This window comes from Rhinatrema bivittatum, chromosome 8, assembly GCF_901001135.1.
Source record: "Rhinatrema bivittatum chromosome 8, aRhiBiv1.1, whole genome shotgun sequence".
Classification (NCBI taxonomy): Eukaryota; Metazoa; Chordata; class Amphibia; order Gymnophiona; family Rhinatrematidae; genus Rhinatrema; species Rhinatrema bivittatum.
The window spans coordinates 199,997,824-200,018,782 of NC_042622.1; the positions used below are offsets into that span (position 1 = coordinate 199,997,824).

General features: G+C 42.2%; 1 protein-coding gene across 6 annotated transcripts in view; it reads right to left on the reverse strand.

Annotated features, from left to right (window-relative positions):
- PAFAH1B1 (platelet activating factor acetylhydrolase 1b regulatory subunit 1) overlaps positions 1 to 20,090 on the reverse strand; it is a 253,167-nt gene extending 233,077 nt beyond the window's left edge. For 2 of the 6 annotated variants that reach the window (XM_029612510.1, XM_029612506.1), the window contains exon 1: positions 19,882 to 20,090. The gene's annotated coding sequence lies outside the window, so the exon portion shown is untranslated. Of the gene's footprint in view, positions 1 to 19,198; positions 19,523 to 19,733 lie in introns of those variants that run through there. The other 4 variants (XM_029612508.1, XM_029612503.1, XM_029612509.1 and 1 more) reach the window with 2 other exon arrangements.
- Between the last annotated feature and the right edge of the window lie 869 nt (positions 20,091 to 20,959).

Below are 20,959 nucleotides of genomic sequence, written 5' to 3' on the forward strand. Positions count from 1 at the left end.
TTATAGATATGATCCTGACGTTAATGTTAATAGGTTTAGCCACCATTGCAGGTATTTTTTCATGCTGATTGTCAGAGTGATGGGAGTCGACAGTGGATGGAGGAACTGGGTCCACTGATTTTTCAGACCCCATTGTAAGCTACGTATGTGTAGTCGTGTATGTGGGACAAAAAATTGATGCTGCCATGTGTCCTAGAATAGTCAGGATTTGGCGGGCTGGAACAGCTCGACTGTAGTAGGACTGAAGACAGTGTGGAGAGAGCAAGTGCTCGTGGCCTTGGTAGGAATGCTGTCAATATAGGCCCCGATGAATTGTAAGGTTTGTATTTGCTGTAGATTTGACTTCTCGTAGTTGATTAGTAGACCTAGATTGTCTAGGCAAGAAATCATGTGAAGTAGATTGTCCCGTAGGAGAGACTGGTTGGGTGCTACTAGAAGCCAATCAGTCAGATAAGGAAATATTTGAGACCCCTGTCGACGGTCTGCCACCGCTACTGCTAGATATTTGAAGACTCGGGGGGCAGAGGAGAGGTTGAATGGAAGTACTCCGTACTGGAAGTGTGTTTGTCGTCCATCTGGAAACAAGGGTAACACCAGGATTTGGGATGCACTGGTATGTGGGCATATGCATCTTGCAAATCCAGTGACCACATCCAATTCTTGGGTCGAAGGAAGGGAAGAAAAGGCTTCAGAGACATCCTTTTTGAATTTCTCTTTCTGAAGGTACTTGAGTGGAGCTTAGGTCCAAGATTGGATATAGCCCTCCTGACTTCTTGGGAATAAGGAAGTATTGTGAATAAAACCTCTGACGAAGCTGTGGGGAAGTTAATTTCCGAATGCACTTTTGTTGTAGAAGCATTTTGATTTCCTAAAGAAGAGGTCCTCGATGTGCAGTCTGGTGTTTCTGGGGAACTATCAGGCCGATTCAGTAAAGACGTGGGAGAGCGGATGAACGCCCGCTCTCCCTGCGCGCGCGATACAGTATGCAAATGAGGTGGTGCGGTAGAATCGGGCAAAAGGAGGTGCTAGGGACACTAGCACATCCATAGCACCTCCTTTTAGCCTGGAGCAGCGGCTGTCAGCAGGTTTGACAGCCGCTCAATTTTGCCTGCTTCTGTTCTTGAGCCCGCTGACAGCCGAATTCAAATTTCTTTTTTTTTTTTTTTTAATTTTAACTTTTTTACACTCTTCGGGACCTCAGACTTAATATCGCCATGATATTAAGTCGGAGGGTGCCAGAAGAAATTAGCGCCTACCTTTGGGTCAGCGCTAATTTCTGAAAGTAAAATGTGCGGCTTGGCTACACATTTTACTTTCTGTATCCTGCGTGCATACCTAATAGGGCCATCAACATGCATTTGCATGTTGAGGGCACTATTAGGTGCCATGGGTTGGGCGCGCATTTTCCTCCCCTTACTGAATAAGGGGTAAGGGAAAACGCGCGTCCAAGAGCAGGCTAACAGTGCACTCCGTCGGAGCGCACTGTACTGTATCGGCCTGTAAGTGTGGTAGGGTCGGAAGGGATCAGCCCTCCTTTATTATAGTTAGGACCCATTGGTCGGATGTAATGTTGTCCCAGGCTGGGAGAAACCTGGACAACCTGCCCCCTACCATAGATGTCTGAGCCTGTGGCAAGAGCAACTCTAAAAACCTTGTTGGTTCTTTGAGGGTTGAGGATCAGTTTGTTGACAGGACTGGCAAGGGGCTCTGGGGTGCTGTCGCGGTCCTCACTGCTGGTAAGGTTGATAGGGTGGAGGCCTGTAAAAAGTGTAAGGCCTATACATTTTTGGATAGCTGGTTTTCCTGTATGAAGAATACTGTCACCTAGATGATGAAAGCTGGCGAGGAGATGTCAGCGATAGTACTGCTGTCTTTTGTTCCTTAAGTTGTTACAGTTTCTGTGAATTTATCTCACAACAAATTGTCAGGACAGCATGGAAAATTGGCTAACTTGTCATGGATGTCGTCCCTAATGGCATTCCTTGCCGCTATTGCATTTGCAGAAGTTTGAGGAAATCTCAAACCCCTCATAGACTGAACAAAGGTGTCCGAGACCCTCCTCCATATTATAAATATTCTGGAGGCAAGTTGGTCTCTAAGGATCCTTGTTGTAAATGGGGCTTTAAAGCCTGCAGATTTTCAAACAAATATTGTGCCATGAAAAATTGATGATTTTGAATCTTAGCGTTTAGCATGCTAGACTGAAACGCTTTCTTTGCGAAGTCATCCAGAGATTTTGCATCTCTAGCTGGTGGTGTGTTCGAGTGAAGTCATGACTTCTTTACTTTCTGCATCGCAGATTCAACTACTATAGAAGTATATGGGAGTTGAACTGCTGAGTAAAGGGGGGGGGGGGGGGGGGGGGGGGGGGGGGGGGAGTCCCTCATCCAGTATTTGAGGTCTATTTTCCTTGATGTTGGTGGAGTAGAGAGAAGGGTATCCCAAGTCTTTTCCATTACTCTGTTTAGCACCGAATGTTGTGGAAGTGCTATGGACTCAATGGGACTGTCAAAGATTTTTAGGATCCCTAACATATGATGGGGGTCCTGTATTTTCGTTTCTATATTTAGAATTAAACCTACTTTTTCCAAGAATTAGGAGTAGGTAAGGTCTTCTGGTGAAGAGATTGGTTACAGCGATACCTCAGCTGGGTCTGACGGATAGCCCGCTGATGAGTCTGTTGTGGAAGATGTGCCTAGGAGATCTTCTACTGGTGATGAAGGCCTTTACGGTTGGTCCTTTGGGGCTGGACCCGGGATAGAGGGGTCTTCTGGAACCATTGATATTGTAGGTGGTGGCTGATGGCTTTGTTCAACTGATTGTAAGAATTGTGACAATATTGTGGTGATTTGGGAAATAGCTTGTGAAGCTAATCCTGAAGTAGGAATTGGCGGCCAGTAATATATCAATGTCTGGGCCCCGGGACACATAATTGCTGGAGGTTAGATGACTTTCTGAGAAAGAGGGTCTTGGAAACCAGAATCGCTACGGCACAGAGACCGTAGAAAGCCCTGAAAGCACTTCTGATGAAGATGAGGAGCTGCCAGAGAACCTTGGCAGAGAGATTTCGTTGTCCGAATCTACTACTAGTAGAGGCGACTGTTCTCTAGGTCTTTTATGACCTGTTGTATAGGCTTTGGCTGAGCCAGGATAATAGGGTCTGCAGGATGTGAGTGCGATGCTATTATCTTATGTCGGTACGCCGATACGTCGTCTCTCAATACATGCAATGTTTCTTATGGGAGCCAGGACGATGTCCTTTGTGCGAGTCTGTGGCGTCGACGCAGCATGCAGCCACGGTGTTACAGACCATCCCCACGCCCATTTTTGACGGGGCTTCAGCGGTGGATGTTTTAACTCCCGGGGGGGGTGGGGGGGGTCCATTGATGAGATAGGGACCTCTCTCTTTTTGGGCCTGGAGAGGATCTTGTTGAGGCCTCAGAAGGGGCATAAGAGCCCGATGGCCCTCCTTTTAATTGTTGGATCCGAGCAGCTCACTGGTGCTGTGCCCTTGGACATATGGCCGCAGTCCCCACAATGTGCCTGGTCATGGTCAGGACCAAGGCAAACATAACAAGATTTTTGGCCATCAGTGACTGACAATCTTGCCACAGGCACAGAATTTAAATACTGGATGAGGCATCCTGAATGGAATAGCCTTTCCCTGTGGTTTTCATTGGGGGGGGGGGGGGGGGGGGGTTAAACCTCAAAGATTTCTCAGGAGAGGAGAGCTCTGCATGCGATCAGTCGCGTGGGAAAAAAAACAAACAAAAAAACAAACAAACCACGGACTGAGGAGCCTCAGGCAAACACGGGAAGATACAAGAGGGAGCACCTCACTGAAAGAATTTGGTGATCTTAGAGAGCTCTGCCACCTAGTGGCGTACCCAAACAGCATGGCTAATTCAGCTGCTTATCTACATGAAGATCTATAAGTTATAATAACCTGCACCTATTAGATTACAATTTTCTCAGTTAATTCTATTCCAACTTGATACATACCCTAAAACTCCTATTGTTCAGAGCATCCTTAATGAGACTTAAGTCAGTTTTTTCATATCAACTCATTGTATTCACAAGCACTCTAATGCTTTACCATTAGTTTACAAAAAAGGCACTCTCCAGTAATAGCATTCTAGCTGCCAGATTCACATGAATCCTTAGTGATATTAAAAGCAACCATATTGTAGTGATCTTAGATAACCAATGCCCCTTTACCTCCATGACAAACAAAGTCTGGTTGAACTCCAGCTTTAAGAGCTGCACCCATTTTTCTCAGATTTTTAACATTAATTTTGCATCAAGAACAAAACTTTAACCAGCACAGTGGCTTCATGGTATACTGTCATGGTATATTGGGTTCAATTACTGAGAGTTCTTCCACTGTTAGATTGGGATTGCTGTGGAGACCGTGCTTACAGCCCCATGGAAAGTCAGTCATCACACAATAGCAACATCCTCTGGCCAGGGTGGATTTGCAGGGTTCTAGGAACCATGTTGCATAGTCCAGGACTGTCACTTCAATAGTTATGAATTAAGACTCATGGTGCCAGATTTCAGCCATGGTTAAAACTAGGCTGGAAGCCCAAAGATGCAGGAAGCAACTGCAAGGTCAAAAAATAAGCTTGCTCATTATATACTTGATATATTGGTCTTACCGCTGCTGTGCCCAATGATCTTTCCTCCAAGCAAAGCACCATTTCATCCTTCAGAGTCTTCATGAGGAAGTGAAATACTTTCTACCTCCTCTCAAATCTACATCTGTATCACACTACACACATGTATATATACAGAATGGAAATAGTAAGCTATTTCATATGATCTACTTCAGGGAACACAGACCCCTTTTCAGCTTCAAGTTTCACACTCCTCTAATTTGTGCATGCCACACCAAAAACAGCAATATGCACTCCAGAATAATTCCTAATGTATAAAACTGATCTAAACTGAGGAGGAAGAGACGTCACTTCAAGAAATTTATTTATTTAAAAGCTTTTCTATACCGTCATTCGTAGTCACATCACAACGGTGTACAATATGTTTACGTCTGTTTGACAGCCACATATTCAAATACAAAATAAAATAATCTTAACAATACAATCACAAAACAATTAAAACTTAACACTAGTCTAAAAAAACTAAAATAGCCATAAAATGAAACTTAAAACATTAATAATGCCTCTAACAGTTGCCTGCAAAAGCTCGCTCAAAAAGGCTTAGACCGAGCTCTCAGTGCCTGAGCTGAATAAACATTCCCGACTCGCAAGCATTTTGGCAGCACGGCCAGTATAAAACTACCAACAGCAGAGAGACCCAGGATGTCTGTGCAAAAGAAAAATGCCAGATCTGAAGCAGTTTTCAAGCAAGCCAAGCTGAAGCAGCTCAGAGGACAGCCCCCCCATAGGAAAATGGCGCCTGGAGCTTTATCGGGGGAGGAGGAGGAGGAAATCAATAGATCGCTGCAGCCCGAACAACCGCCTTCCCGGGAAGATTTTAAGCATGGGGCTGCTGAAGCAGGAACTGCACTCAGTGGCTGAGCTGAGATATCGCTTAGAAGTAGTAGAGCAGAAACAAGAAGAGCAGGAAATAGGGGCGGGAGAACACAAATGTTACAGGACCTATGCGAAGAAAATGAAAAACCTAGAGAATCGCTCTAGGAGAAACAACCTCAGATGTAGAGGGGGTCCTGAAGAGCCAGCTTATTTGGACTGCCAGAAAGTGATCATGAATATATGCAATTCCATTTTAAATCCCATGGAGAGAGAGGCTAATCTGATGAATATTAAACTGGCCCGAGCCTACAGAGCGTTGGCTAAGGTTCAGAATAACTTTCCCCAGGACATTGTGGTCTGCTTTCATGAATTTGCAATTAAAGAACAAGTGATGATAAAAGCGAGACAAATGAAAAACTTTCTATGGCATGGTCATAAAATAGAAGACTTCTAAGACCTCTCACCTTTGACAATAAAGAAAAAAGGAGAGACTTTAACGAAGTAGTTCAGACCCTTTGAGATGGAGGGGGGGGGGTCATCGCTACAAGTGGTTATTTCCATTTGGACTGCAATTCCCTATAAATGGAGTGTCATCGAGAGTGAGAACTGTGGAAGAAGGTCAAATTATGCAGGCAGCAGGGCTACTAACTGGTGTGGCTACCAGACTGCAACCTATAGCAGCAACGTCAGGGAAGGATTCTACCACAAGATGGAAGAGGGTGCAGAATGAAGGGAAAAGGCTGCAGCACCACTGGCGGTTCTATTCCACTGCGAGACCCTGCTACTTGACCAGCCTCTGGGATTTAATATATTTGTGTAATACAGAACCAAATACCACTATGTGGGCTCTCCTTGATCTCCAAAAGATTATGCCATGGACTCAGATTTAGCCTGCAGGAACAGTTCAATAAATGGACTGAGTGTTCTTAGCATTTTTCTCTCACTGTTTCCGATTTCGGTGAATCTGATACTATTTAGGGATATTCTAATCATTGTAGGGGTCTCTATAACATTGGCAGAGATAGGTGGTTACAGTCAATATGGAAGTCTTGAGATTTCTTACTTGGAATGTGAAGAGTCTCAAAACCTATGCTGAACGGAAAATAATTAATACTAGACGCTGTACACTTGAAAGTGGATATTGTACTATGCCAAGAGACTCGCTTTCGCAAAAGATATGAGCACTTAATGATTCCCACTTTCCTCAGAGATTCCATGTCTCAGCCACCGTCACCTCTAAGTACAGCAGGGTATGTATTCTCATCTCCCAAAATGTGGTGATAATGTAATATCAGTATTGAGGGATGTTGAATGTAGATAAATAATTATAAAATTCAAATTGGGATCGGAGGTATACACTGTAGCTAATGTTTACGGCTCTAATGTTGGTCAGGGGAGGTTTCTGGAAAATTTTTCGAAGATACTGCAGCAATGGACGAAAGGGCATATTGTAATAGGGGGTGATTTTAATGTTACCCGATATCCATTCTTAGATAATAGTGGGAGTTTGGGAGGAGCATCTAAAGCTGAAAGGAGGGGCCTAAAAGCATTAATGGCAGAATGGGAACTGATCGATGTCTGGAGACTTTTCCATCCCTCTGAACGAAGCTACACCTTTTTCTCTAAAGCACATAAGGTTTATTCTAGGATAGATTTCTTTCTAGTTGATAAAGCATTGGTCAACAAGGTGGGCAAACCTGGGATTTACTCCATTACGTGGTCAGACCTTGTGACGGTCTGGATTTCTTTTGACAGGTTTGGGGGGCAATCCGGGAAAGAAAGTATGGAGATTAAATGAAAGTCTGTTGGAAGATACCGAATTCTGCACGCGCTTACATAAAGAAATGGCTGAATACCTGGCAGATAATGGAAATGGAGAGGTTTCAGAGAGCAGTATCTGGGAATGTTTTAAAGTGGTAGCCAGGGGCAAACAGCCAGAGCATCCTATTTAAAGGAATCGCGAGCGGAGAAAAACATTTGCAATTATTGGAGAAACTAGCTAAATTAGAAATCAAACAAGAGGCATGTTGATGAGACCTTGGGAGGGCAACTGGAATTGAGAGCAAAACTGAAACCTTTAGATATGGTGGAAATAGCATATCAGTTAGAGTCAAACAGGAAACCTTTGAAGGAGGCAACAAGTCTGTTAAATTACTGGCCAGGAAATTAAAGACCAAAATGCTGCGGAACCAAATTCTTAAAATTAAAAGTAGAGATGGAGAAATGTTATCAGATAGTGAGGCCATTTGTCCAGATTCTCTCAATTTTATAAGGAGCTTTATGCTAACAGGTAAGATTATCCAATCTCATGATATCCTAGAATATCCTGACAATATACATTTGCCATCCCTAGATAAAAATCAAAAAGATTAATTAAACAAAGATCTCAGAGTTTGAAGTATCACAAGCCATTAAAGAGTTGAAATACAGGAAGACACCGGGTCTTGACAGATTCTCTGCAGGCTTCAACAAGTACCTCGGGAGGTGATTGTAAGGCCTTTGGCATCAGCCTTTAACAGTCTGCTCTCTTTGAACCAGATAGCCAGGGATACAAATACGGCAGGAATAACGGTTCTTCCAAAACAGGAAAAGGATGCCACCTTATGTGGTTCCTACAGACATCTCTCTAATAAACAAATTTAAAGATCCTGGCAAAAATACTAGCTAACAGATTAAAGGGAGTGGTGAATGCTTTAATGCATTCGGATCAAGATGGATTTATGCCAGGAAAGTTAGCTGCAGACAACGTCCGCAGAGTTGTTGATTTGATCTGGAGAGCAAACCACTCAGGTCCTGATGGCTCTTATGATAGATGCTGAAAAAACATTTATGGTCCGCTGGGAATACTTATTCACCCTACTAGAGAAAATGGGAATTGGGGGGGGGGGGGGGGGGGGAATTTCTCAATCTGGATAAGCAAATTATATAGCAATCAAGCGCTTCCATAAAAGTAAAAATGGAGAATAGTCAGAAGTATTTCCAATAAGGGAAAACCCTGACAGGTGCTGCGGCCTATCACTACTGCTTTTTGTATTATACCTAGAACCACTGGCGATCAAGATTCGTGCAAATCCAGAAATACAAGGACTTACAGTAGAGAATTGGGATAAATTTTCCATGTTTGTGGATAATAAATTTACAGTCACTTATCCAGAGAGATCTCTCCCAATTCTGATGCAAGAAATCTTTGACTTCAGTAAGGTCTCAAGGTATCAGCTAAATGTGTCAAAAATCAGAATTTCTAAACATATCCATGGCTGAGGAGGCACTTGTAGACATCTGGAGAAATTTCCCCTTTAAAATCCAGAAGCAGGTGTAAAATATTTGGGAATCAAATTTATGTGCAAATCTAGATAAGCTCTATGATCTCAATTATACAGGACTTTGGAAAAAAATAGTGGCAGACTTAGATAAATGGGAGAGACTGGAGCTGTCACGGCTTGGCAGAATAGCAGCCACAAAAATGAATGCGCTCCCTAAGTTATCATACCTATTTCAGTCCCTGCCTGTCGAGATATCCAATGTCCAGATCTCCATCTGGCAACGCAAATTTTTACATTTGGAGGGAAAAAAAAAAAAAAAACTACCAAGGGTGGGAGTCCCATGCCTAGCTTGGTATTATGCCGCAGTGCAATTGAAGTTTATTTTTGATTGGCACAGTAGAAGTTAAGGAAAACGATGGGTGTCTGGAGACAGCTCTATTAAACAACTGTTTTTCAGATTCCATGGTATGGCTACCTAATAAAGCCAGGTTCATCCAAAAGCCAATCCCTCCCCTGGTAGCACTAATGTTAGAAGTCTGGGACAAGTGGAAAGCCGAGCTAGTAGGCAGTAAACACTTTTTATAGTTTCCCTATATTCATGAATAGAGAATTTCTTCCTGGTTGCTCTCGGCAAGCGGCTAAACGGTGGGAGAAAAAGGGTTGTAGCAGACTAGAACATTTATGGAATGGGACTAAGACAATAAGTTTTCAAGAACTCCAAGAAGTATTCCATTTTGATAAGGTGGATTACTACTTGTAGCTCCAAATGGTACACTTTGTCTCTCAGGTGAGGGTGCATGAGGGGTTGCAGTAGGGAATGTGTGCTTATCCCCTTCTTCAAGGAATGGAGGTTATCTAAAATTTATCGCATGTTAAACAAAGATTTAATACCTCCTCCCCCACACATTCAAAGCTGGGAGAAAGACTTAGACCAACCTCTAGAGGAAAAGCAATGGGATTTGGTTCACATCCTTTAAGAAGTGCTCAATCTCAGCAACCATTATAGAAAATGGGTATAAATTACTCTATCGTTGGTATCTTACACCTGCTAGATTACACCAGCTATATCCCAATCTGAGTGAAAAGTGTTGGCGGAGATGTGAGAATGTAGACAACTTCATGCACATATGGTGGGATTGTCCTGTTATTGCTGAATTCTGGGACATCATAAAGAAACTATACGGTAGATAGTGGGGGTTATAGTCCCCAAAGACCCACGGTTTTTTCTATTAAGCATTCCAGTGAAGGAGTTCCCAGAGATACATTTCTTAACTTTACAAATAATTCTAGCAGCTCACAGGGAGGTAGCATATTCTTGGAAAAATCCAGTGGCTCCCCCTTTAGAGTACATCTGAGGTTAGCTCACATTTATCAATTAAGCAAGCTTACTGCTATCTAAACACAAACAAGTACCCAAATTTGAGAAACAATGGTGACCATATCACGAATGGCAGCAAAAATCTATCACTGGTCCTTGATCCCTAGGGTGGTAGAAGTGTTATCAGATATACATCTTAGCTGAGGGCGGGGGTGAAATAATAAAACAATGTTAGACACTTATAATTGAAAGAAAAAAAGTTTTGGTTATTGCTTATTGAACAAGAAGCTAGTTCATTGAAGTTGTATTATGATAAGCTTTGAATACAGTGCCACCAAAATGTTACTTTCTATGACTAGCAACAGTATAATGGAATAGACTTAGTTTTTGGGTACTTGCCAGGTTCTTATGGCCTGGATTGGCTACTGTTGGAAACAGGATGCTGGGCCTGATGGACCCTTGGTCTGACCCAGCATGGCAATTTATGTTCTTATGACAATGTACATAAAATGTGTACTTTATTCAGCAAAAATCATAAACATCAAATTACAAAAAAAATAAAAAACCTGATCTAAACTGAATACATAAGGAGGGTAATTTCCAAAGCTATTTAAAAATTGCCCTCCTAAATTGAAGGTTAAGGTCATGCCACTTTCCTCTCCAACTGCAATGGAAAAAAGAAAGTTCAAAAAAGTTCCATGTCAACAATTTGGTATTGCCTGACAGAAAATATGCACTGGTATCTGCAAACCTGAATAGCAATTTCAAATGGTCTTTATATGGATAAACAGGTGTTTATCCATATTTAAAAAAAAAAAAAAAAAACCCTCTCCCTGAAAATTGACCCCCTTTTGACAACTTATGATATTTTCTGTATGTGTCGAAAGAAAGTCACAAATTAAGTTTTAGAAAAAAGCAAACAGCCTGCTTTTCTAAAAGGGAAAGCTCTGTCAGTCTGTGTAACCCCTTAAGTAACATTTATGTTTAATGTCTTATCCAAACATGGCTGTTATCCTATGATCTTTGGCAGTCATCTTTCCTTTCTTCCCTCCTGGACCATGGTGTCCCCTCTATTCAGCATGATTCCTTGGGGGCCTCTCCTGATAGGCTGCCACCCTCTCATTTCCCCCTTTACCACAATCAATCATGGATACCTCTCCCCCCCCCCCCCCATTTTATCTTCCATTTCTTCATTCCTGTCTCATTCATTCTTCCTTCTTTCACCTCAGATTGTCACTTAGTCCATTCTTACTCGCTTTTTGGTGCACTCTCCTCTTCATATTAGTGGCAGAGCATGTAACAGTAGTGGGAAATGTTTCTTACTGCCAAGATAACCCAGCTGTGCAGCGGAGGATGAAAAGGCTGGCACGGCTGCGATTTGGCCCCTTTCTTCTCCACATCCTCATGAAGTGCAGCAGCGGGGTTTACAATCTGTCTCTCTCTTCCACACCTGCACTAAATATGCAGCAGTGCTATTTGAGGCTTCTAATGGGTGTGAACAGCCCCTTGGTCCCTCCTAGTCTTCAGTAATATGGGGTGATGTTTGAGGCAGCAATAGGCCCCACTCTCACTCTCCTGGCCTGTGGTAGCAGCCCACTCATTTTCTCCCCAGCTAAAAACTCTTGCATCCTTTCCAGAGGACTCCCTGGGATAGTTTCATGGATCTCAGGTTGGGAACCACTGTGCTAAGACATCAAGATGGTACTAAGGTTTTAATATGAAGAGACTCCCGAGAGAAAACTTCCAATATCCACTACTGCATCCAGTTGGAGACACCGATAACAGGGAAATATATCAATTGCTTTCCCTCTGCCTATTTTAAACAAGCATTCAAGACTGTCTGAGGCATGGAGAGAGCATAACCAGAGACTATGCCATCTAAGACAATAAATCTCACTAAGTATGCTATTGAAAAGAGTTAAATCAATGGAAGTTTAGGGAAAGGTTGTAAACAAAACACCAACCAATGACATCTAAGATTCAAATCCCTAAACAGGTCTAAAAAAAATTAGACACTGGGAATGACGAGATCTCACTTTAATTCAGATAAAATTTTAGATTTTCAAAGCAATATCAGAAAGATTCAGGCCTCAGCTACTACTGTAGATGGTGAACCAAAGTACAACAATTAAACTAGTTTGGCTCCAACAGCAAACAATTTCAATCTCAAGTTTGAAGGTCATAATACATAGTACATTTCCTACATAAGCATTCCTAATGTGAACACACCTAGTAAATGGAAGAAGCAGAAGGAGGAACACTAATAGGAATTTATCAACAAGGCAATATGTAAATATTTCATGATGCCTAGTTTTCTTCTATAGTACAGAAGTTTGCCATCATTAGATGCCCTTACAGGAAACTAGGAAAGAAATAGCTGGCGAGTATGAGCTCTACCCTGGGGCTTCTCAAACTTTTATCCAATATGACCCCCATTTGAACACTTAAAAATTCACATAACCCCAGAGGAGAACCAAAACAAAAATAGGCTTCCATTCCCTCTTCCCTCCCTCCTCTGACTCATCTAAAACTAAAAAGTAACACTGGCAGTATCAATAGGACAGGGCCTGTGAGTCCATGCACACTCACAGGCCCAGGCCCTCTGCACAGATTTCTATTTTAACAGGAAGCCCATGCAGGTTCACAAGTGCTATACAGACCACTGCTGCTGCCTGTAGGTTGGAGTGGAGCTCCATGCCAAAGCAGTATCTTTGGATGCCATCTGAGGTCATGACTTAATTTTGGAACCATCGCACTAGCCTGTAGGCAGTTTTAAAAGATATATATCACAATGTGCTCTGGCCTCCCAGAGGATCTCAACTGGCCTATTTCTCAATATAAAAGAAAAGGGAATGTTAAATATGGGAGACAAAGAGAATACAGGTATGGGCCAGGTCAGTGTTTCCCAACCCTCTCCTAGAGGCCCCATCCAGTCAGTCACGTTTTAAGGACATCCATAATGACAGATTTGCATACTCTGGAGACCCAGGGTATGCAAATCTTTCCTGCATATTCATTGTGGCAATCCTAAAAATGTGACTGGTTAGGTGTGCCTCCAAGAAAGGGTTGGAAACACTGCACCAGGCACTCTTATTTGCGGTACAAAGCTGAATGAATGGTTCAAAGTTAGAGGGGGTGGGGGGAGGCACAGAGCCAATGCTAGCTGCTTTGCTGCCCTGTGTGAACAATTATTGTGTTCCCCCCCCCCCCCCCAAATAGACTGAAGTGTATGTATCTTGGGTCTGCCAAAAAAAAAAAAAAAGCCCAGCTCCTTCCAGCAACCTAAACTTTAAAACTGTTATGACTCTACCCTCCAGATCTTCACCCTCTCCCCAGAACCCATTTCTGATGCAAGAGTATTAGGTGCCTTAGGCAAATCTTATACCCTTCCACCCCACCTACTGCTCTCTCCATGTATACAGTAAAACGAATTCATTATTCAGGTTTTACAAGAAACAATATTAAAAATACAGTCCGAGGTAAAAAAAATCCAAGTATTTGCATGCATTTCTTTTGTACCAACCAGAAAACCCTACAAAAACAAAAAAAAAAACAAACCACATACACACTTGGAAACCATATGGCATTAGGCCTAACTGTCATGCGTGTTAAGTGTGGGCTTGACCCTCAAACAGCCATGAGTAGATTACAATATATTTAATAAACCTACCACACCAAAACAGCACTGCCAGCACTTAAAAACAACCACCCTACCTATGAAAAGGCAACACTGCAAATATTACACCAGGCCCTAACACACCAAATTACAAAAACAGAAAAACCAAGCTGCTATACACATTCCTAGCAGAATACCTCTCCTCAGTCACACATGCAGAACACAGGCAAACCCTCACCAAATACAGAATAAAGAGACTAAAGTATAAATAGAAACATGCAGGCAAAAACTGAATAGGAAAACCACTAGTCAGACTCTATGCAGTGCAATAATGGAACAATCCTCAGACTTTAAACAATAAAATATAATACATCATAATAGTATAAACATAAGAGAATATTCAAAACAGCTGGTGGATGGAAGATCCAATAATCAAAAAACAATTACTTTTAAATTTCTCAATCAATAAAATATTTCAAAACAGCAGACAAACAGCACCCAAAAATTAAACTAAGAATAAAATAATTCACACTCCCCATAACTGGAAACTTGATTTCCAATCAGAGAATGTAGATTAGTGAGAGAGGGATGCATAAACTCTCTCCTCCCTCACAGATATTTTATACATACACATGCTCCCTACTGCTCAGTGGGTTGCACCGGCCCTGTCAGTGCTCCCTGTTACACAAACATACACCTTACACCAAGGCCTCTCTTAGCAGCCCCGACCCTCCACTTCTGCTGCAAAGCAAGTTGGTAACCGCTTTTTTTTTTTTCTGGTCACCTGGGAACCACGTGGTTCTGCAGGCTGCAGCTCCTCATCTCGCCTTGCGGCCAGCAGCCCAGCAACTTATCTTTGCCATGCGGTGGGTTGTGAACCGCTATGCAGCCCTACGGTGGCTCTTCATCATGGGGCTTTGCGGATACTCCATCTTGCAGCAGTGCCAGCTGCTCAATCAACTCTGTGGTGGCCCTCAGGCCGTCACCATGTGCAAGTGTATAGCAGGCTGTGCTGGCTCTGGGGAGGCAGATAGTAATCCTATAGCAGGGGTTCTCAAAACTCAGTCATATGGGGCAGCCATAATATGCATGCACACAAATAGTTCATGCATTTTCACTGTGGAAATCCTGACTACTCTGCAATCAACTCAAGGGGGGGGGGGGGGGGGGGGAGGAGACTTCTGCCCAGAGAACAGTAGACTTTGAAAAGAGTTACAAATTCTACTGCTTAAACTATTTTGATCTTTGAATTAAAAAAAAAAAAGTTGTTCCTGCTGTACATATAGCAAAAATTCATTATTTTTGGTCCTGAATTTGAACAGGATTCTAAAAAGGAAGAAAGTGTAGTCTGCACATTACATTCTAATATACCTAGTACTCTCACTAATATTCCTTGCCTGTACATGTATAACCGTTGCATATTTTCTTAGATAGCTGTTGTCAACAAAACTCCCCATCTTTCAAGACAAGGACTGATTCACACCACAAATGGGAAGAAAAAAAAAAAAAAAGCTACATAAAAGGAGAAAGGGCTCACAAGAGAAGTAATAAAAAGACAGCCCATCTACTAGTTCAACACAGCAAGATATTTTATGGCCTGTTTCAATCCTAACCACAATAGCGGCTACAGACTGACAATCTGAAAAATACAGCACCATGGTCTGTATTGATTTGAACATTTTCAATGCTACAACCACAGCTGGACATAATGCACCTAACATGCATTTCTTCCCTAATGGAAATTTCACGAATGCACAAAATAAAATATGCTATGAATCGGAACCAGACCAGTAGCAGTGCCGCACTCCACTATTTGGTAACACCTGGGTTTTATTCCCAGCTCAAGTTCTCTGCTTCCTATGCCAGTAGAGAATGCCACCAATCAAGTGTGAGGAAATTCTCTCTCAAATTTTCCTTTTTGAAGGGTGGGGGCATCCTGACTTTTTTTTTTATGTCAAGTTCAAGCTAAACTGGGTCTTGGATGCAGGGCCATGAATCTTCATTCACATCTATCCATTAAGTGTTGCTGTCGTGCAATGAATGACTTGGACACTCCCCCACTCCCAAGACTGTAAATGCTGCCATTTTCTTGGGAATGAATTATTACACAGGTTCACAGACTCCACTAAATCAGATAGTATTGAAAACAATGTCCATGAAAAGCTGCAACTTTTTCTTAGAGTTTACAAAAGAAAAAAGGTTTTATACATTTCAGACATACACTAGAAGAGCTAAATTAGACCAGACTGACAACTGGTTCCTTCCTCATGCCTAATGCTTGTTTGTTAATAAATACAGAATCTTAAACTAGTGTCACTCATGGCATACTGGAAATCTGCTTAAGTTAAAACTTGTATAAAAAAAGGTTAAAGGAGAATAAGGTTGGCATTGCAATAGCGTGAAATAATCAGGCCTGGATATAGGTAACATAGGCAACTGCCTGGAGTGCCAAATTCTGAAGGTATCAAACATGCAGGCTCTGCATTAGGTCCATGTGCTGGCACAGCTTTAAAGGGGCATAGCCATGGCTCTCTGCCTAAGGGCACCAAAATCTTAAATCTGGCCCTGGAAATAACCATTACAACTAGATACCTGGAACAAATGGCAGCTAACAATGCAGACTACATATCTTCAAGGCACTAAGAATATCACAACCAAACTGGAAAATATCAAATTATTGCAATTCACTTTAAAAAAAAAAAAAAAAAAGTCAAGAATTTTTATACCAACATAGAACACAAATGAAGTCCACATGAGACAAAAATACAAAAAAAAAAAAAAAGTTGATGCGTTGAGGACATCCTTCAAAGCAAAGAGGAAATCACTATTACATTATACTTATAAAAGGATACTAAATACAAAAAAAAAAAAAAAAATTACACATTCCTCTACAATTCATTTCCCTTACAAATACTCAGCAAAACCAAACTGAAAATGATACAACAGTAATTCAAGATAAATGAAAAAAGTACCTCCATTTATATGTGAGCAAATTTCAACAAAAATGTCTGGTAAACTGAAACAAAAACAATTCAGGACAGAAAATTTGGCAACAAGCTATTTATTAGTCGAGTCCTCTGCTAGTTTTATGGATACAGCTCAATCAACTCTTTCAATAGTTTAAGGAAGAGCAAAGCAAGCATCCCCCAAAAAAAGGAATTAACTCTGAACATGTAAAGAAGAATTTAAAACTAAACTAAAAATGGTTGCAGTCATCCTCTGACTGAATCCTACCCAGTACAGCTGCAGTAGAATGCCAAAAGAGCTGAAGTAACCTGTACAAAGCTATCATGGTTTCAACCTAATAGGAGCAGTATTGGGCTTCCATGATGGCTAGGGTTATATTGTTAAAATCAAAATCTGCATACTTGAGGCAGATTATAGACAACCCTGGTGGAAACGGGATTTAGAGGTCAAGTCATGAATGAGTGGTGAGCTGGTATTGCTTCAAGTACTGGAATTTATATGCTCATCTACTCAAACTGGTGGAAAACTGAACAGACTAGATGGGCCAATTGGTCTACCATAATTTACTATGCTATGTATAAAGACTTTAGAGAGATTTCATAGACAGATCATTAATAGCATCATAAAGAAAACAAGATCAAATAGCAAAACAAGGCAGTACAGAAATCTCAGAGCATGAGGAGGAATAAGTAATATTCACTATGCTAGCTTCCTTTATACACAATGATTTTTCATATGAATATGAGATGCCTTGGAAAGAAATCCTATGACACCAGCAAGAAAATAGTTCTACACTGTAGAAAAAATCATTTGAACTCAGCTTTAAAGAACAGTAAGGATTTGCCAATAAATTTAAAAATGCAAGCAACATTTGGGTCCTTTCACAGACCTTAGATTCTAAATATGAAAAACATGTTTTTGTAAAGTACTGTCATACATGTCTAGCCCAAATGATACAGACTGGTGTTCTAAAGACAATTTGTCTCCCTTTGTTATTCATTGAAGGAAATCCTCAGGGATTGCTTTAGCAAAGAAGCCATGCTCATCATAACCACAGCTACAATTTTAGTTTTTAAAGATGCAGTACACTTCTTTGATTCTTCACATTTAACTCAAGACATGACAGTCTTACAAAACAAAAGCTTCAATGCTAAACAGCAAAATGGCACCTTTGTACTGACAGTCCCAAACCTTTGGGTGGATCACCTTGCACAGTTGAATTACTTAAACTAGGGATATAGCCAAGGCAAGTAATTCTTAAATGGCATCTTGAGAATATCCATTTAAAAGCAGCAATATTTTGAATACAACATTTTATATGTACACATGGGGGTATAAAAAAATCCACACACTACACTCTCTTCTGACTACAGTAACAATCACAATCAACTGTTCTATTAATGCACAAAGGGTTAACAAGACATTAAAATAAGCACTTTAATCAATTCACCTTCAACCACTTTACTAGGGAAAAGCTCTAGAGAGTACAAGCACTATTTCCAAGAACCTTGTCCTTATGTAAGCAGCCTCTCTATACATAAATATATATAATCGATAGATCTAGGAGTCCTCCATTTGCACTCCCAATACAGGTAGATAAACAAACGTACGTTAAAAAATGACTCTCCCCAGAAAAAAAATAAATGTTGCCTTACAACAGTGACTTGTCACTTTTTACAGGGTGGTTCAAGGGGCAAGCTATGCTATAGAAGAAAATAACCCCAGATTCAGGGTTATTCGATGCCATCCCACAGCAATGTGCCCCGTGTATTTAAGAAGAATAAAAATATCATTCATACAACGATATACTGACATTCCCCATCACAAAACGTGGCCTAAAGAAAAAATAGTGCAAAGCAAGCCATCTCGCGGCTAGAGCCTCCTTACTCCACCCAGTCTTCTCCGTTCAATGAATACACGCAGCATCAATAAATATGTCCAGGATAAAGAAAAGGCATATTAAAAAAAGGACCAAACCATTTACCTACTTCTGAACAAATATTAATCCATTGATAAGCAAATGATCTGGTGTAAAAATCGTACGCTTGTCCTCCAGTCGAATATAGAGCAAAATGACATTGTAACAGTAACAGGGGACCCTCCCTCCCTGACACCGATCTCTAGCTTATTAAACAACAAGTCATCTTGTGCTTGAAAGCAGCACGTTTTTTCTCCACGCGGTAATTTCCAAAGAATCGTCCATATCTTGGAAGTCAAACATTAAATGAGACAGATGCAAATTTGTTATTTAAAAAAATTCCAATAGCTTCCCTTAAAAGATTGCGTTGATCTCGTACAGGGCCCGTTCTGTTTGATGAGCAATTTGATCCACATCCAAGTCGATGCAGATACTGCTACAGTAAAAGTGATCGGCGCCGATGCAAAAAAACAAAAAAAAAAAAAGGAGGAAAGGGTGTCTAACAAAAAAATATATATATTGTATGGAAAAATAAAAACAGCATTTTCCTAGAGAAGACATTCAGAATTAACTGTTATCAGAACCGTTCTGGGAGGGGGAAGAGAATCAAATGGAAGCACCGACCTGCAGGATGCCAGTGCCGGCCGAAAGTAAGATCAACCGCTTGCGTGGTCGGGTTTGGGACGGGCAGGACTCTGCTAGGAATGAATGCCGGCCGGCGCTTCTGACCCGACTGCCGGGGCGGCGGCAACAACAACCGCCGCCACCACCACCCAAGGAGTAAGGGTGGGGGGAGCCGGGAGGGAGTTTTGCCTCCCCACCACTCACGGTGGCTTTCTCGCTTTCTCCGACACGGTCCTGCGCCGGTCAGACTCGGAGACAAACCTTTGCCCCCCTCCGTTTGGATGTTTCACCAACGGCCGGCCGCCATTTTGAGACAGAGAGAAAAAGAAGGGAGGGAGCAAGGAAGGGGGGGGGGGGTTTGAGAGAGACAGGGAGGAGGGAAGGAGGAGGCGCACCAACAGCCACATCGTCAATTTAGAAGCAAAACTCTCCCCCCCCCTCGCCTCCCCATAACCCAACAACCTCTTTTCTTCTTTTTTTTTACTTGTACATAACCGCAGCGGCAACAGGGCCCTGAAGCCTCCCCTGCACTTACCGACGGGAAGCGCGATCTTCCGCGGCCGCTCCCGCTTCACCCCGTCCGCTCGCTCAAGTTCGCATGCGGCAGCGAAGGGAGACTTCCCCTCCCACAAGGACCTCACCGAGGGGAAACAACAAGAACAAAAAAAAACCCAAAACAATACCTATGTGTCTTATTTATTTAAACAGGTTCGAAAAAGAAATTAAGCTGGCGTAAAACCGAAGCCTGCTTTTCTCTTCGTCCCCATCCGCCTTCGCCTTTCTTTACGCCGGTCTCTGGGTTTTCACTGTCACCCGAACTGAGCTCGCCGACGCGGTGACGTCATTTCAACCGCTGAGGCTCAAAAGCCGTCCAAGGCCTCAGCTGGTTCCCGTCAGCTGCGCAGGCGTCGGGAAGGGGCCAGGGCGGGGCCGAGGCACCCAGGGAGGGGAAGGGAGAAATGGGAGCGAAATTGCGGGCGCGTCTTGCGCGTGCGCCAGGGCGAGGCTTGCAGACCTCTTGGCCGGAAGTGGGTAGCTCCAAGTCCCCGGAGCCGGGTGGGGGAATGGTTTGGGAATTTCGCTATTCTTTTCGGTGTTGTGCAGTGTGACTGGAAACATAATGGAAGCGATGGGATATATATTGTTGGGGGTGGGGAGAAGAAAGTCTGTGCTGAAAAAGGGAGCAAAAAAATATTAAGGAATCCTATTGAGTGACAGCTGCGCCTTAGGTGGCCAGTAAGATTGCTGACTGATGAAAATGTTATTTATTGATAGTCTGCTATAATTTTTATTAACACCTACAGTTGTCAGCCAGGCCTGGATTTAGGCATCGGCAATAGTCTAAGGTGCCAAATACCCAGCCAAATAGGAGTACAACTGTACCAAGGAGGAGCCTGCTTTAGCGACCCACTTCAAAGGGGCACTGCTATGGCATTAGAGAGAGGAGTGGAGATAGTAGGACTTCACCCACTAATCTCCAGGGTTTCCCACTCCCCAATCCTGCCTATGGGTGCCCATATTCTAAATCTGGCCCTGTTGTCAACTTTCAGCTGTCAAATTTCTAAACCTTTGGAGATGCTGTATCTTCGCTAACAGGTTTTACACACACGCACACACACAACGTTATTCCTACTCTATGCCATTAGAAAAACAGAATATAACAATAGATAAGGCCTTGTCTAATCTTCCAGTTTACTTCCTACTGCAATGGACCCAATTGATCTCTGGCTTTCCCTTCATAATTTACGATCCTTTGTACTT